This window comes from Anopheles arabiensis, chromosome 3 (genome assembly GCF_016920715.1).
Source record: "Anopheles arabiensis isolate DONGOLA chromosome 3, AaraD3, whole genome shotgun sequence".
NCBI classification, from domain to species: Eukaryota; Metazoa; Arthropoda; class Insecta; order Diptera; family Culicidae; genus Anopheles; species Anopheles arabiensis.
The window spans coordinates 26487125-26505208 of record NC_053518.1 but is presented as its reverse complement, the minus strand read 5'-3'; positions in this window follow the sequence as shown (position 1 = coordinate 26505208).

Sequence of the window (18084 nt, the reverse complement as noted above, 5' to 3'; positions counted from 1 at the left end):
CAACTCAACGAGCCGGTCGGTTACTTCAAGCACGAGGTTTGTATTTCATGTCCTTTTGCGAACGTTATACACTTTCCCTTTTTCGGTGGCAACGGAAGACGGATGGTTTGACCACGGATGGGAAAGATTGGATCTTTTGCAGGCCCAGCGCTGCTCGACGGCTATGATTTGGTAGAAATACACCCGAAAGGTGTTTGTTAAAGTGTTGTGATATGGTTGAAAAACGGGATTAATGTCATAAAAAGACATCAAAGATAAGTTTAAAATCATCAGTGGATGTTGAACAAATACTGAATAAATTAGTTAAATTCTTTAGAAACGTAATTAAGTACAAAAAAACATAAAATTCAGTTTCCATTGTACTACCGTTCCCATCCCCAGTCTATTCATACCATTTTGTCAGTTACCGGTCATTTTTCTGCTTCAAGAAACGTTTGAAAAAACAACCGCACTCCATCGGAAATGGACACCTACTCCAGCCGCCGCCAGCTCACCAGCGGGAACGCACTCGACCAGCTGGAAAAGCTCACCAGCAAAGATAAAAAGAAGTGAAAAACAAACACAAAAACCAACCTTCTCCCCCCGGTGGCCAAAGTCGGGAAACGGAAAAACAAGTTCCCGGAACACCCAAACCGGTGAAAGTGAACCACGGTCTACTTCCTTTGCAAAGGGCGGAAACCGAAAGCTCGCCAGCTGCCGCTCCTGGCAGGCCAGGTTGGGAGAAGACAAACAAATAAGCAGACCTCTTACCGCACACGCAAAAAGAGAGACGCGCGCGCGAATGCGGAATGAGAGCCAGGCAAAAAAACGTATCGCACATCGGAACTGGAACCGAAAACCCGAAAGATGAATTTTATGAAGTTGAAGATTTGTTTCGATGTTTGCAACCAAGATCATGATGATGATGATGATCACACTCTCTGCTTTTTTTGGCAAGGGGAAGAAGCAATACGGGAAGCTTAAATTATGTTGCTGCTTAACCAAATGGCGGAATGCGGAGACAGATTGGTGAGGGCGCATGCTACTTTTTATTTTCATCTCCTTCTTTCTTTCCCTGCACTGCTCAGCTTCATCGCAGCAAGAGGAGCACTGCGCTACAAATCTTGGTTGAATTGCCGGGTTGTAAATGCCAAGGTTAGATTAGCGCGGTGACAGTAAGGGATGCTCAGGGTACCGATGAGCCAGCCAAGGTTGGAGTTGAGAAATGGGCTTTGTGATGCCTCGTGGCCCGGGGCAAAATCGCGGGCTCGACTTGAGCAGCCACCAGTTCGGGGACACATTCAGTGCCGTAATAAGCGCTGCTACATTCATGATGCCATTTTCATTGATTTGTGTGACGACGAGATTCGCCGGCAGCGAGAGTGGGAGTTGGGTAATTTGCTTTTCGTTCTTGCCCACTCTTTCCGAGCGGCAGCACCGGCAAACCCAAGGTACTGGCTTCGCTGTTGATTGTAATTTGTCATTCAAACAGTCACAATCAATGGGAACCATTTTGGCGGGACGGATTTGAAATGAGGTACGATTGGGTAATGGAGGAAGCAAAGGTAGCACGTGTAGATCGTTCAGATTGTTTTTTAAGTTGATCCTTAAAGCTAATAGCAATATTTTGCTTGAATTTAAAACTATTTGAAGAGACAGTGATTATATCATGAAAGGTGCTTATTTCTTCTGAAATAAAAAAAAGTGCAATCTCAAGTCCACATTTTGATGGATGCTTTCTGACCATTACTCTACGCCTCTTTTATCAGTAAAGCTGCAGCCCAAAAAACCAATGTGGCTCAAAAGCATGCTCCTGCACCGTAAAACCTGGTTGAAATCAATCCAAACGATTTCAAACGGTCCTAGAGGCTGGATAGACTGAGTGGATTCAGTTTTGTAGTTTGTTTCTTCACTCATCCCGCAACTTCCCGCAGACGCAGACTCCATTGCGCTATCGGCACATCAACACCAACAGCATCGTGCTCTAGGCTTAGCCATTGAGTGTGATTTAAACTTTTTCTGTCTAGCACAGGGTATCGGAGGAACGAAAAAAAAATAAACTTCTGTTTGCCAGCTAGATTTGCTTCGTTAACGGACCATATACAGGACCATTCGTCCACTTTCAGCCGGATTGAACTAATCGGGACCGAATGGGCAAATGTTTGGGCAGTCGAGAATGCGCCAACTTACGCCTCATCCAATGGGGAAACTGGTTTTGGGTGTTTTTCTTCTTTTTTGTGTGTTTCATTATAGTTCGATCAATCCAGCTGGGCATGTCGTGGAAAGTGATTGAGTATTTTGAGCTCCCCCCCTATTCCTGGACGGTAGTTATGGTTAGGAAATGGCACCAAATCGGCACGTAAAGAGGCATCTTTTTTTGTTTGGTTTCCTCTTTCCTAGTCAATGCTGATAAATAACATCGTGCTTAATGATGCTGATGGTAATTTTAGGCTTTCGGCAAATGATCGTGGTGGAAAATAACGTTCGGAAACACCAAAGATGAAAGCCGTCTCCATGTGTGTATGTGTGTAGCACTTTTGATTGATGAAAATAAGCCACGATGGAGCAGACTAATGAAGTAAGTAAAATGGTTCGAGGACGAGGAAGATTAGAGCTCACGAAAGAAAAAGAGTAAAAACATTTGAGATATTTTGGCAAAATGTATAGTTTCGCCTAAAGTTATGCAACCGTTTAAGCAATTTATTCCTTTAGAAGAGATTTTAACCCTTTATTAACCGTATTTTTTTATTTTTCAAACAAGAAAACCACAAATAACAAATAATTGTATTCATAAAAAAGAAATCCCTTACAGATTGGTTATAATAATGTTCTCCATGTTACATTTCAATTCCAATGTAAAACATGTAATCAAAAACATTGTAGTTCCATAGCACGACTCGGAAATCTATTCTGACTTCTTTAAACGATTCCAACCATTTCGTACAATCTGTCGCACTTGAATTCATTAGTCAGGCACACGCACAGCCCCGGAAGTGAGAAGAATAGGGAGAAAATACTACTTCAAAAAAAAAAGCCAGTTCCGAACAACCCGCTCAAACTTTCTCACTTTACACGTCCTTCTCCCGTTCCCCCACTTACCGCCCTTAAGGCAGGAGGCTTGAACTGGGTGTGAAAAACTTGTCCCGGCAGGTGGTCTGACACTTTTTGCCAACAAATTTTCGCACATTTCCCACTCGTCAGATTTTGGCCTCTCGACAGACTATCGACCTCTCTCTCTCGCTCAGCTGCCCCTGTTCTCCCCACGATCTGTGAGTGTGTGTGTGTGTGTCGAAATATTTTCACCCTCGAAATCGGTCGCTTGACATGGGGCCTCCGTTTTGCGGTTCCGTTGCCTATGCTTGAAGCTCCACGGGAAATTGATGCCAGGGATTTAACGATCGCCACCGGTCGACCAAAGCGTAGCAGAGTGCCAGCAGAGCAGTGCGGGCAACCTTAACGACAGGCTGTGGTTTCATGTGGATGCGTGTATGTGTGTGTGTGTGTGCTAGTTTTTCCGCACACTGAATGGGCTTTTTTCCTTTCTGTCACTGGGCTACTGATATCCTGGCCATCCGTATGGCCTCCATTACCATTCGGTGTAAAGTAACGATGATGCTGCTGCTGCTGCTGGTCGGTTTGGAAGACGTCGATGGTGATGATGATGGAACCGGGTGGACGATAAAGTTTCCCGTTTTACGCCGCTCCCCCGTCAACACCCCCGGGAGACCGGGAACCGATTTGGGGGCAGAACGTGGAGAAAATGTAAATACATTTTAAGTGGGTGACTGGCGCTGCCAGCCGCCAGTGTTACAATGGAATGTTAATGAGAAACTTCACCGTTTTCTTGCTGCGCTGAGTGACACCATACGCGCCCGCACACACACACACACACACACACACACATAGAGGGCACGAGGCACGGGGCTTGATGGAGGTGTCAATGGCCAGCCAGCCAGCCAGTCAAAATTCGTTGTCACGCGGAACTCTGCTAACGGGATGGATGGAGGGATGAAGAGGCCTTTGCCAGAGCTTCGAAATAATTGAATTGATCCGAAAAAGATGGGCATGACTCCCATAGTAGCCCGTAGTGGTTCGAAGAAAAACCCGGATCGGACACTGTACAGTCGGTGGATGTTTTCACTTTAAAATGCCTGCTCCGGAGTTTGTTGTCTTCTGCCTTAGCCTGGTTTTCTGCTCCATAGGGAGACTAAAGGCGTTTTGGGGACGCCCATTTAGACGCCACGAGCCACGTGCCCGCGGAGACACGCTATTGGCGGGAGGGAAGGCTGTGCCGAGCTCGATGGAGCACCGTTTCACGGATGACAGTGGCATAAAAAATTGATATACCATCAGGTTGGTGTGTTGCTTTCTTTTCTCTTATTTTGTGTGTGTGTGCCACCAGTGAGTTACCGTTCGGCGGCGGTTGGAAAGAAAAATACCCCGAAAAGCAACAGAAACACACTCATAAATGATGAATCAATATCCGTTTCGGTCGTGAAGTGGGCGAAGCTTTTAAGCAATGTGTTTGGCGCCACGATGGTACGTTGTCACTTTCTACAGCCCAATAGTCAGCATTCTGGCGAGCGGGGGTGAAGGGATCATCCAGCCTGGATGCTTAAGGTACAGTCGCATCGTTTACAGCGACACTAGAACGATTGGAATGTGTTTGAGTGGTGAAATCATTGCTTAAGCGCCCAATCTCTTTTCTGATATTTGTTGAATACCTGAAAGTGTAGATGACAGACTTATTCAAAAGTTAATAGAGCAAAAATGCTTCAAATGTAGTATAAAGTATATAAGACCTTTAAATAATATTTAATAACGGAACAAATAAAACGTTTCTCAAAGACCGAACTACTATTTGAAGTTCATTTTTGTTCGATTTTGAAGTCTTTTACTCCTTTAAGCCTGCGTCCTTCAGAATGAAATTGTAAGAAAGAATTTACAGACTTTCAAAACACTTTTTCCATATTTCCAAGTGACAGAACTACTAAAATACACCTCAAACAGTCACACTAGTGTCGCATCCAACTACAAACCCCATACAAAGATTATTCACTCGAAAACCTGAAATGGTAGTACCTTCCGACAACTTAACCCCACCCTGTAGCGGTGGGAACATTTTCCCGCTGGGTTTCGGGTGAGTGTTATTTTGAAATAATAATGTTTGATTGCTTTCCACCGTTGCGACGCATCATCGGGTGAAGTTTCACGCCCCTTCCAGCGGACGTAATCGAAGGCGCGTAATGGTACAATTTTAGTTCGGTGGGATGGGATCCGTAAAGGCTGATGGTACTGTACCAAAGGGAGAGTTTTTCGTTGTGAAAAGAGAAAAGATATATTTTTGTTCCATTTGCTTGCCTTTGGTTTGGATTTTATCACACCTTTCCGTGTGTGTGCATCTACGCTGCTTCCACACGAGTAAACCTAGTGTACGCTTCTTCAAACTTTCCTTTACACAGACTTTTCCGCTCGTAGTACACTTTTTCGATCAAAAGTTCTCGAGAAAGAATGATTTAGAAAAGTTAAATTGTTACCTGCTAGAAACATCTTTCTCAAAATTGTGAGCTCCATTACGTTTGGACTCATTGCACTAAGCTGGGAAGACATATTTTGTCAATACATCTAAATGGTAAATTTACGGTGGTTTTTCACACATTTTGTGCATTTAAAGATAAAACATAGGCTGAAGCCAATCAAGCTTTCCAAGCAGAAGAGTGTCGATCTCCTCCTAAATGTTGTCCTGTCACGAGTGAGACTGAAAGTTTCACGCAAAAACAAAAAAAAAGGCACAAAGGAAAAACATGTTCTTCAAAAAAGAAGCATTTTCCCTTTTTCGATACAACATTATTATTAGCCGTTCGAGTAAATATTTTAAATCGTCTGTTCAAGCGCGTTTTTTTCATCTCTCGTTTATTCTGTCCCTCATGCCTTGACTCTGAGATTGCGAAATAAACCCCAATTTCAGTCAATATTGAAGAAGTTTTACCTGGTTTGGCGACACCTACGCGCGAGGCCACTGTTACTCGTACCGTGCGCGCTCGTGTTAGGCAAATGGCAAGGGAGAACCTTTCGGTATTTGCTCTGGGGAGGTTTTTCTTTCACGATGGGCACACGCACTCATCCGTGTATCGATATAAGCCACCCTCCCCTTTGTACGGCACGCCGGTACAGGAGCAAATGGGTACACTTTCCCATTCCCTCCGTCGGCGTCGCGTATGATTTTATTAAAGTTAAACTTTTTATAAATCCCCCATTTTACAGCACAAAAAGCCACCACCATTGCCACCAGGACAGGGCAGGGCAGGGGGCGAGGCAAACTCGCGCTATAAAATGCACGATGTACGACAATTTTCAATATCAGGCACTTATCTGTTTACGAAGATCGACAGGATTTGAATAGCGCGCTCGGGTAGCGTCTTACGCCGTGTACGGCTGCTGATTGGGAAAATGGGTAGGGGGTGGGGGCAAAAACTTTTAGCCATTTTTGCCCCGGCAAAGCGTTTTCATCGTGCACCTTTTCCCGAGCAACTGTTCTTCTGTTCAGCAACACATCAGCTTCCTGAGCAAAGAAAAAAGGACAGCTTACGTATGCTGATAGGATACGGGGTTTGGTGGAAGGAACAAAACACCAGCAGCAACCAAATGAATGTCATAACAATATATTTTAATAAAACCATTTTTTACTCGCCCAAGAAGAAAAATGAACGAATGAACAGCGATTTGTATTTTCCATCGCTCTCTTTTGGTTTGATTTTTTGATAAATTCATTCACAACACACATACACACACTTTAAGATGCTATTGTTGGTGGTGATAGCGGCGCAGAAAAGCGAAAAAAAAACAGAACAGACACGTGTGAGCTTACGAAAATCATCTCATCACGCGTAACGCAATAAAATACATTTATTCACTGAGGCGTATCTGGTTGTAAAAATAACACATAGACACACGCGAGAGCACACACATACGTACTCCAAATAGCAAACCCACGCATGGTAAATGGATGGTTTGTTTTGAGTGATTACCATTCACTCAAGGATCAACGATAAGGACCAAAGCACCATCGTTCTTCGGCGCGCTTTTTGAACAGTTGCAAATCGTGTGCGTTTGTAGACGAAAAGTGAAGATTTGGCGTTCGTGTAGTTGACAAGCGAGTGAGAAGGGGATAGAAATAGAAAGAGAGAGAGAGAGAGTAGAGAACAAGAAAAAATGAACGATCAAGTTAACGGGCATAAGTGAAGCATGTAAAGCTCACAGATGCCTCCCAGTCGGCAAGTGGGCTGCGAACGTCCCAAATAAATCAATCAAACGTACTAAATTTGTTATAATTTGAATAAGCTTTCACAATCACGCCCTCAGAAACACGATGTACGTACGGAACCTGTTGGGTGCTTAGCGTTGGCGTAAGTGGCTGCAAAAGCTTTAGAATGGTCCACCCGGCCCCCGAGACCCCGGGAGAGATCCGGCGAGAGTGTGGATGGATTTTAATTTCATTTTACAAAACCGTACCGCCGGTTGCCCACACTTTGCCCCTAACGAGTTCAACCGTACCGAGATAATTGACAAAGTAAATCAAATTTTATCGCAACCAATCATCGACATGTGGGAGTATAGCTGTGAGTATGTGTGTGTGTGTGTGTGTGTGTGTCAGTGCCGTAGGAAAAGGCTTTTCGTAATAGTTAATTAAAATACTGATAAATCTTTCACTGCACGGGATGATTGATGGTTGATCAGCTTGGCAGGGATGGTTTAATTTCATTGTGCTGGCTGTATAAGCGGCTGTGTGCTACCGAAAGGTTCGTACTGTGTCAATCTTCAGCGAGTAATTGTTTAAGCAGTACACTTTTATTACATTTGCATCATAGACAGGGAATTGGGCCGTACGGGAATGAAGTTTAAATTCGATAATCGATAGCGTATGCGTTGCCACACATGCTGTTGGCTGTCGGTGTGTTATTTCCGTTCCCCGAAAGGGGTTTTTGCGCCAATTCCTATCATTTCTCTGTCGGTTGCAGCGATAGAAGGGGTTTTTTCATCATCCATTTGCACTTCCCGTTTTCCGTACCACGCTTCTCTTCGCATAATTGTTCATCGATCGTACGAAATCCTTCGAGCAGTTGCCAAAATTTCACCCCGTACAGTACGGTACCGTGATTCTCGAAGCATGTGTGTGGGCTACAATCCGTTCGACCAAGCCCGTAGGATGTTTTTCCACACATACACACACACTCAGCTGGGTGAGTGAAATCACAGAAGCAGCCGCTTTTCCCTCGCTAGAAAGGCCTAAAAAGCCCGTACTGCGTATGCCGGATTCCGGTGGAGACAGCGGCAAAAGGATTGAAACTGTCGTCAATGCCGATGTCGATTCATCGCAACAGGATTAAGCGGCTCGGATTGAGAGTGGGAGCAAAAATAAAAAGGAAAAAAATGGCAGACATACATGTTTCCTATTTTTCCCTTTTTCACTTGCCTACAGGAAGGATGGATGAAGGTGAGCTGATCCCGTTTTGTGTGTGTGTGTGTTTTGTGTTGCGCTCAACATCACGGAACATAATCGAAGACCAAACTTTTTCGCTCACCCTTCAGCGAGGAAAATCAGAGAAAACATGCTGCTGATGGCCGGTGCTGAAGCGTGACGAAACAAAAGAGGGGGACGAAAAAAAAAAATGGAAACGCACCTACATCTACGTGCAATCGATCAATTTGACAGAGTGTTGATTGTGTATTCATACGAATCTGCATGTCAACGAGTGAGACCCTATGAAAGAGAGACAAGGAGAGCAAAAGCTCGATGAAGGACACCCGGTTTGTTGCTGCTACCAGCAATACGGAGCTTTGCGCTGATGCGTGGAGCATTGCGGACCATTTCTTGAAGGGCATCGATGTTCGATTGAGTGATCCTGCCCGGAAGAAAAACGTGCGAATCGTCGGAAACGGTTCGTTGACATTCCGTGAAACGACGTGCTCTTCGAAGGCTGCCGTGTTGCGGCTCGATCAACCGTAGCTGGTGCGCTCCTGTGCCGACCAGGTTCACTAGAGCCGGCAAATCTGTGTGCGATGCCGGGGGTTGTTGCGATAAACTGGCTCACTGGGCATCACCACTTCCGCTAAAGATGGATTGCACTGGAAAGGTTGTAATGCGTAACGTTTTCGTTTTACTGTAGTTGAAGCGTTTTAATAATGTGAAAAAATAATGTCAGGTGCTTAAAATTGTAATTGATTGTCGTAACATTGCAAATGTCGCAATGAAAGGGCAATGAGCGATGTTGCGTTGGTTCCGACAGTGCGTTACAAAGGTATTCCAACGACCAATGGCACTGTTTTGCAAACATGTACATGTTATCAAAATGTGAAACAATTCATTACAAGTCAAATGGCTGAAAATGGTGTTAATTGTTAAAGATTTACCAATTTTTGGCAATTTTCCAATTTGCCAACAAAGCCAATTATTGGGTTGGCTAATGCAAAATATATTACCACGAGTAAGAGTGCTGCATGAAAATATTATTTTTGAAATTTGTTTGAAAATTGAATATCATTGATTTATTTGACAAAATTTTCATAAAAAAAACGTAAAATAAAAAAAGCAATTATGAGAGATGTAAAGAGAAACTATCAACTTAGTAAAAATAAACAATTGTCTCCCAAGTCTCGATAAGCGCCTGAAAATATGCTATGATATATTTACTGAAGAGCCTAAAGTTATGCAATATTTTATAAAGATCTCATTTGTTTGGGATATTTACAAAAATGAACAATATCACCGATGTTCTTTTTAAATAAAATCAATAAAAAATGTATCAGTTTAACTTGTTTATCAAATCCATTTACCACCTATTACCATAGAAAAATTCACAAGATCCTTACCAGATAGAAAGCCAATTGCGTCACCCACTGTGTTCACAATGCCTTCAACAAAACCGTATGATTTAATTGTACCTTTTTAACGTCATGCCATTTTTCATTCAAAAACAACCGAATGCATCAGCCGCCACGCTTTCCCGCACGTTGAGTGGGTCGTATCTTTTTAACCCCCCAAAAAGCCACACGTGTGACGCGAGCCATACAACCTATAATCCAATATGAGGTATTGCATATTGTGATAAATAAATTTTATCATCCTTTCATTGGCACTCAAGGCGCAGCCAGGCCTCGCTTTACAAGCAAACCTGCCTTTCGGAACTCCACTCCATACAAGAGCAGCAGCCTTGAGTGGGATGAAAATGTGTCAATGGAAAGATTTTGTGGCGTTAAAATTGCTCCCTTCCAGAAAGGGAAGGTGTCGATGGATAGGACAAAGAGGACGAAGATGGTGAAAAAAACGACACACACACACACACACACACACACACACACACACGTTCTTGACAACGAAATAAAGATATTCAATTTTTTCGGGTGCTACCGCTGCGCCATAACCGTCTCATCATCTGGCAAACCGGGATGGGGGAAGGAATACAATTTTCTCTCTCAAGCGGAAATAAAACATTGCTTGCGTTTTCCATCCAGCTTGGGGTTTGTGCAAGAGTGGTGGCAGACACAACAGATGGTAAAGTCAAGCGTGCGTGTGTGTGTGTTGCTGTGTTAAGGCGAAAGTCAAAAAATTTTGTCGTCAGAATCGTGAACCTCGTGAAACATGACTCTGCTGCTCTTTTGGTGGTGCCAAAAGTTTGGAGGAGGAGTTTTCTTTCCCTCGCAACCGAGGGTGAAGCCAAACCATTTACCATGCACTAACACGAAACATGGGTAAAAGTTTGGCGCAAGGAAATAGCAAAATCGGTCGTCGACACGTACGCTGCGTACTTGCCCCGCCAGAACAGGCTGTGGTGTTGAAGCCAATCGATCATTTCAATAAATCAGAAGTGACAAAATTATTCTTTTTTGCTTCTTTTTTGAGCCTTGTACGACCCTTTGTCGTGGTTGGAAGCATTTTTGGTTTGGTGACATTTTGTTCCCCCAATAAGAGAGGTGTGCGATGTATGGTTGGGAAAGCATTCCTCCTTTCAAAAAAAAAGCTCATCAATACTAATGCCGCTGGCAGAACAGCTTTCCAGCTTCAGAATCCCGTGTCAGTGTGAACGATTGTGTGGAACACATTCTTAGAATTTGGCCCTTTTCTAGCTTCACTCAAACGCGTCGAGCAGAAAGCACGCCCAGACAGTGCACTAACTGATCCGTAACTACTCCATCCGGGGAGGCAAATCATAAAAATGTGTGGAAAATGCTTTCCCATTTTTCTCGCCTTTGATTGATTAATAGGGGGCTACGGTGATTGTGGAACGAAGCAGACAGGCTGACAGGGATATGTAAGGGGTGACAAATTGTGTGTGTGTCCCTTTCTTCTGCCGATTCGGATGAAGGATATTGTTAAGAAATCGGCAATCGTGTGGGATGTTGAGGATATGTGAGCTTTTTTTATTTTCAAAATTTCATTTAATTTCTGTCAAATGAGGGATAACCGGCGCAGCACGCCCTCCGTGTCATACACTTACCCACACAATGCTCCGCATGAAGGAGGTCACATCCTTATGACAGCGCCCACACACACATACGCTGGCATACACACTAGGCACATCGATATCGGGACTGCACGGGCTTCCGTACGCAATGCTCGGCATCATTTGTAATCGCCTGGCAGCCGGAATTGATGAGGAATTTAGTGCCCTTCCGGCACCTGACCGGCTTTAAAAAAGCTAACAAGGCGCAAAATGCGCTACAAACTCGAAGCGCCGACCTCGCCCACCTCGAACCCGTGGCAGTGGTGCTGCAGGCAACAAAAGTCAATCCATCATTCCAGCGAAATCCAATATGTGTAAGCGCGGCCGAGGGCGGGCGCGCTCGACAAGATGGAAAGGTTTCTCATTCTTCATAAAAGCGAGCACTCTGCTGCTTCTCGACTTATGCGCAAAAATCTTACGCTGCCTTGTCTGACCCGTCTGTCCACCACCACCACCCTCCCCGGGGTCCTACGCATACCGACGAGAGCAGGCAGCAATTTATCAACGAATATTTCATTCTCACATCCGCCCATTTTTCCACAGCCGAGATTATTGCGCGCTATTCCGAGCGCTCTAATCTCGCTGGGCAAAGGCGAGCGGCGGTGGGAAAACGCACTTTTGCACCACATTCCGGAAGCAACAAGCAATAGCCGGCTCCTTTTGGAATGGAGTAGAGGCAAAATTACTATTATTGTTATTACTGCTGTTCCTGGCAAAACTGCTGGCAAAGACGCTTCTTGGAGTATTGCCCGTCGAGGCTGGGCTATCGACAGGACCTGGGTGCTGGTTGTTCCGGGCGGGTTTTAGCTGTAAAATTTTCATCCATTTATTTTGTGCCGTTTGATTTGAGCTGGCTTCAAAGCACTGAACCCAACATTCCAACATCTCCCCAGTGCCAGTGCCAAACGGTTCAGCACACTGACCGCTCGGTGGGGTCATTCCGGGCGAACGGGTGAGCCCCACGCTGGTAACAAATGGCTTCGGGGCTCTGTCCAATTTCTCAAGCCTCAATTTGTTATCGATGTACTGACGCGTGCGGAATTTTTTGGCCATCGGACCTCCAGGTCACTCCAATGGTGAAAGGTTCGAGAATGAAAAATTAATGGACTTTCTAATGATGGGAAGTGAAAGTTGCCGGGTTCCTTTTTGTTGGCTGTGCGTTTTGGCTATTTTCTTTTGCGTGTTGTGATGTGGGGCATTGGAAATAGTGGAAGCTTGAACCCTTCCGTTCTGGAGGCAGTCAGTTGTCGAAAGTAGGCCTTTCGTTTTGACAGATGAATGCACTTAGTACGTTTCGGTTGATTGCTGATAGGCTTTTACACGCCCGCTTTGCTGTATGCAGTGAGCTGCGTTTTGGGGTTATGGGCTTATGGGTTGCTGAGAAACGCTTGAAGTATGTATGATTTGTAATCTAAAAATTTGCAGTGGCTTACATACCGTCAGAAATGCTGAACAGGGTTGTGTTCTCTATTTGTTAACATGATAAACTGTTTCTATTAAACGCATTTCTTTTTAATTTTTACTGTCCCATATTCACATTATTTTGTCTATTTTAAACAAGTTTTGAGTCAATTAAGACTTACAGCATCATAACAGGGTTTCGACAGTCTCTTTCTCTCTCTTGCATATTGTAGAGGCATCACAATTGCATATTAGTCGTTAAACCTACTTTTCAATACATCATTAAGAACTGTCAAACTTAATATAGCGTTTGACTTATTGAAAATAATGAGGAAGAGCTGATCAATTATTGTGATGGAAACACAACATTTAACAGTCATTGAAAAATAGCTCACAAGCAATTGCAATCCAATATTGACAGTGATTAACCCGGGAGATACTGTGAAATTCTTTGTCCAATTTAAAGAGACATCCTTGTTAGGAAAACGCCATAAACCAAGTAAATTTAAATTAAAACTGTTTACTTTTTACTAAATGTCACACAAAATAATATCAGAAATTAAATTTCGGCAGTTTTGTCGATCAGTTTATTTGGGATTTAAGATAAAGTTAAGATTTGACACGTTATAGTAAGGTGTAAACGGTTTTATTCATGAAATAGAGGATTGTCACAAATTTTAGGATCGTATTTGATGAAGGTTGTCCATATGTCTGGGCTTCCAAGCAATGCAACATATTAGTATTGCTTTCAAATGTATCATTCCATAACAAAATCCCTTCTCCCTAAAGAAGCAACAGTGCTTCCTCTCCTTCTTTAAAAAAATCACAATTTGTCGCTCAAAAAACAAGCATTTTTGCGGAAGAACATCCGAACAAGAAAATCGGTCACTCCAGAGACGAAACTTTGTGGACAAGTGTTCTTGCACCCTTAGAGCACAAAATCCCACAAATTGTTCGTAAAGAATCCTTCACAAACGAATGCATTAGATGCACTTTGTTCAATGAGTATTTATAGCTCACTTTACATTCGATCGATAAATCACTGATATTGAATTTCAAGTTTGAAGAAGGGACTCTTCGCACCAATTGTACGTTTGAATAGTTACTGTGGCCACAACGGCTGGGTGATTCATTCAGGGCAACAGAGCTTCAACAGCACCATCTTACTGAGTAGTTTCGTTTTACTCCATTGTTTCGTTCCAATGCGTAGTACCTGGTGCGTAAAGCTTAAAAGCATCAAGCTTCCCAGCACCCGATTCCCATGCGGTTTTCGGGGCAAACGCTCAAGTGGGCTTTTATCGCTCAAGTAAACTAAATAATAGCGCTCGGTTTGGATTAAGCATTTCATGGTGGCGGAGCAACATTCGCAACCGGCGGCTTCCCCACAAATCCAGTTAGACTTTTCGGCACAACATCGGTATGTTTGTTGCTGGAAAATATCGCTCACTTAAGCGTAAAATCAGCCACCGCCGGTACTGGATTGACAAGCGGCATTCGGGCCCCCTGATCCCCCCTGGTTCCCGGCTTGCGTGGTTTTGGCATCCGGCATCCTCGGCTCGGTCGTTCCACGTGCCGCTCGGTGCAAATGTGTATTTGTTCGAGCGGCAGATCGTAGCGACTCATCTGCAAAACCGCCCCCAGCGTACGTGATCAATGTCCGGGGGTTTGTCCGCGGAGTTGGAGCAAGGCCCGCGCACCAAATCCTGTCTCGACAGTGCACGCTTTGGACGGGCGTTCAGCGCTCCGCTCCTCTTCCGTCCCGAGTGAAAGAATGTGTTATTTGAAGATAAAATAATGTTCGAAAATCGATTGATTTTATTTTATCGAGTTTTGTTTCGAGTCACCGTCTTTCCCAGCTAGTAGGGGGACGGTAGTACGAGATTTTTCCCGGAACGCTTCTCCGGAGACGTATCGACCACATCCGACCTCGCCCGATACTGTGGAGCTTTTGGGAAGGAAATGGATGAAATAAGCCCACTCGAATGTCCCCGAGCGATTCGTAGCAAAATCGCAGCTAACAGCATTTTGTCTCCCGCAAGCAAATCCCCGTTTTTCCCCGGGACTAATGCTGTCGGAAGCGTCGGAATAGGAAAATCGTGCTCCTCTTGGTCTACTGCCCGATGGGAAGGATGGCAAGGGGCAAATCGGGCTGAGTGATCTCGGCAGCGCTTCGATCAGATTTGCCAAGCCGCATACATATTTGCTACGCCAGCACAAAATTCCTTCAGCTTATCTCGTTAGAGTGACGAGTGTGTATACGAGTGTGTGTGTGTGCTGCCATGTGCTTGGGGGCTGCACGGAATTCCTCCCCGAGGCCCCGAGCTAGAATGTTTGCTCCAATTTTGCGAGCGAAAACGCCAACTGTCGCCCCGGCACTACCGGCAGGCGGAAATGATCGGAAAACAGTGGCTGGCTCGGGCATTACGTGACCTTCTGACGACTGACGACGGCTCTCGTGCTGGCATCGGGCTAGCCTGAACCTTTGCGAGAGTTGCGTGACAATTTGCACAACGAGCGCAAAACGAGCGCCGGCATAAGACTGCATAACCCGGCGCGCGGTACACTGCAGCGCCATTGCAATGCGAGGGTGCTTTTCTTAGGCAAATGAAAACATTATAATTCCCCTCCCCGGCGGTCGGAACCGATCGTCCAGCAGCGAGCTGAAGCGTCAAACCGGGTAGGAACAATTCAATAAAGCGATTGGCAGCCGCATGTGCGTGACGGATCGATCCATAAATCTCTGCAGTCGCCTGTAGGGACACGTTCAGGGGCGCCCGAATTTCCCCACGGGAGCGTTTGAACTGATGCGTTCGATACAGAACAATGAAAAAACCGAACAACCCGTAATTAACTATCACAGTGGACGAGTGCATCGTCACATTCGTTGTATTAATGAACCTGTTCGCTTTTTTCGGTTTTTTTAAAGCACCTTACGTGATCGTTATGACACGAACGAGGTCGCACGGGCCAGCGGCGTGTAGCGAGGGCTAATGATAGACTCGAGCTGGCTCGAGTGCGGTTGTTTACAAGTAAATTAATTTGAAATCATTTGGGAATGCATCGCCAGCGCCGGACACAGGGCGGCGTATTGCGGGTGTATTTAGCCGTCGTTTAACTTTTTAGCCTAACGATGTCGATCGGTTAGATAAGGGCGTGCGTTCAATATTTAATTGCGTGATGAACAACGATGGGTACATGGATGGGCTGCACATCACGAACACTCAATGTGTGAGCTGTTGAAAGCCACGCTTGTTGAGGCTCGTTTAACAATTGCCTATTGTAGATGTAATTAACTTCGAATCACATGCAAGTGTCACAGTATAGCTCAAAAGAATGGATATGGGGTAGGATGGTGTGTCTACAGCTTTGGCATTTAAAATTTATGAGTATGAGAAGCGTTGTAAATGTTTTTTTAGTGAAATGTCACCTACTTTATATCATATACGACATTATCTATATTATCAGCAAAAACTTTTGTATTGTACTCTTTCAAATTCTCTTTTTACGCACTTCAAACTGAATAAGTTATGCATTTAGTAAAATCCAATTTTGAGTGCGTAAAGCAACTTATAATTGTGTGTTTTCAGGTGCAGTCGAAAAGTGTATAATGTAAATGCAAAAGCAACTATACATTTAGATAGTTATTACTGTGCAAGTTGCAGTTTACAATGCATAGGAATATTTAAAAAACGCAATTTCCAAATAAATGATGGTAAGAAATTATCATTGAGTAGAAATTTTAAGTGATCTAATAAATTCAAAATTGTTAAATATAAAAAAAGATTATTAAAATAGATATAAAATGAATTTTATGTCAAATTCCAAATGCAGTTATACAAATATGATATTTAAACTGTAAATTATTTTGTTCAGTAGGAACGAACTAATTAAACATTTTTACTGCAAATCATTTAAACAGGTACACCAAGAACTAAATTTGGCTACTTTTGACGGATGATGGTAAAAATTTATTTACTCAAGCCCTATTCCTGGATATTCATTAAAAGAATGATACTACGAGCGTTGCAGTGGCTGGAATATTTATTGTTAACTTCAAAAGTGTTTATAGCAGAGGAATATTATTGATTTTTCAAGCATTTTCTATAACTAAAGATAACCTTTGCATTAAAAAGAATGGACAAATGTTCTCGATTTTATGGTTTTACCTTATCCCGGTTTTACAATAAGTTTATCGCACGTTTAATTATAGTATACCAAAAGTCAGTAGGCAAAATGGTACACCTCTATCGGTCGAACTTTAACTGTGATGGCCAAAAAAGTAAAGCAACTTGGTTGAGGAGGGAGCACGATCAAAGAACGGCACCCCGTAGTGACTAAGAAGGACTCCGTGCGGCAGTTTGTGGATGTCTACAACATCTTGGCACTATTGGACAACAATCAGAGCCTCAAAATAAAGCCCAGTTCCGAATGGCCGATGATCTTGAGCGACCGAGGGGAGAAGCTACATCCATGCGATATTCTGGCCGGCAGGTCGATGCAACTGGTCAAACAGTGAAAAAAATACCTGAAGAACATGAAGAAACATATCAGGAAGCAGAAATCACACCCACTGGCTTCGCAGTGGCAAGCAATGACGCAAAAACTCAATGCGATCATTTCAGGCGAATTTCGGCGGAATTTCGATATGACATCCAAGTCCGCGAACCGGACTTACATCCACCAGCTGCGTCTGATCGAAAATTGCTAGACCAACATGATGCAAAAGCTCTCCTTCAACAACTTTGTCTCGAAAACTGAGGACGAATTAAAATAAAGAAGAAAGATCTTAAAACATGCCAACACGCATGTTTTCCTTTGCCATGGCGTAAATTCCGGATAACTGTTAAAGTGAGCTTGGAAGGTCGTAGAATTATTTTTGCAAGTAAACCTAAATGATTCCCTTTCAAATGATGCTTCAAAGAAGTTATCGCTCTTAGTTTTCTACAGCCAGCCGACAAAAATCCATATGTTTTATGCAAACGTTATTCATTGAGCCACCTCTATTTTTACTTTCTTTAAAAAACAACTTAATCATTTGTTTAGCATATTTTAGTTTGTTCCTTACAAAGCAAGCATTATTCTACTGTTTATACAACAGCTAAATGAAATTCCACCATACAATGTGCTAATATCCAAAGGCTTGCTCCATTCTTTGGAATATCCCCCTTTTTTGCGCTATCCTATGCGTACCGTCGGTGTCACC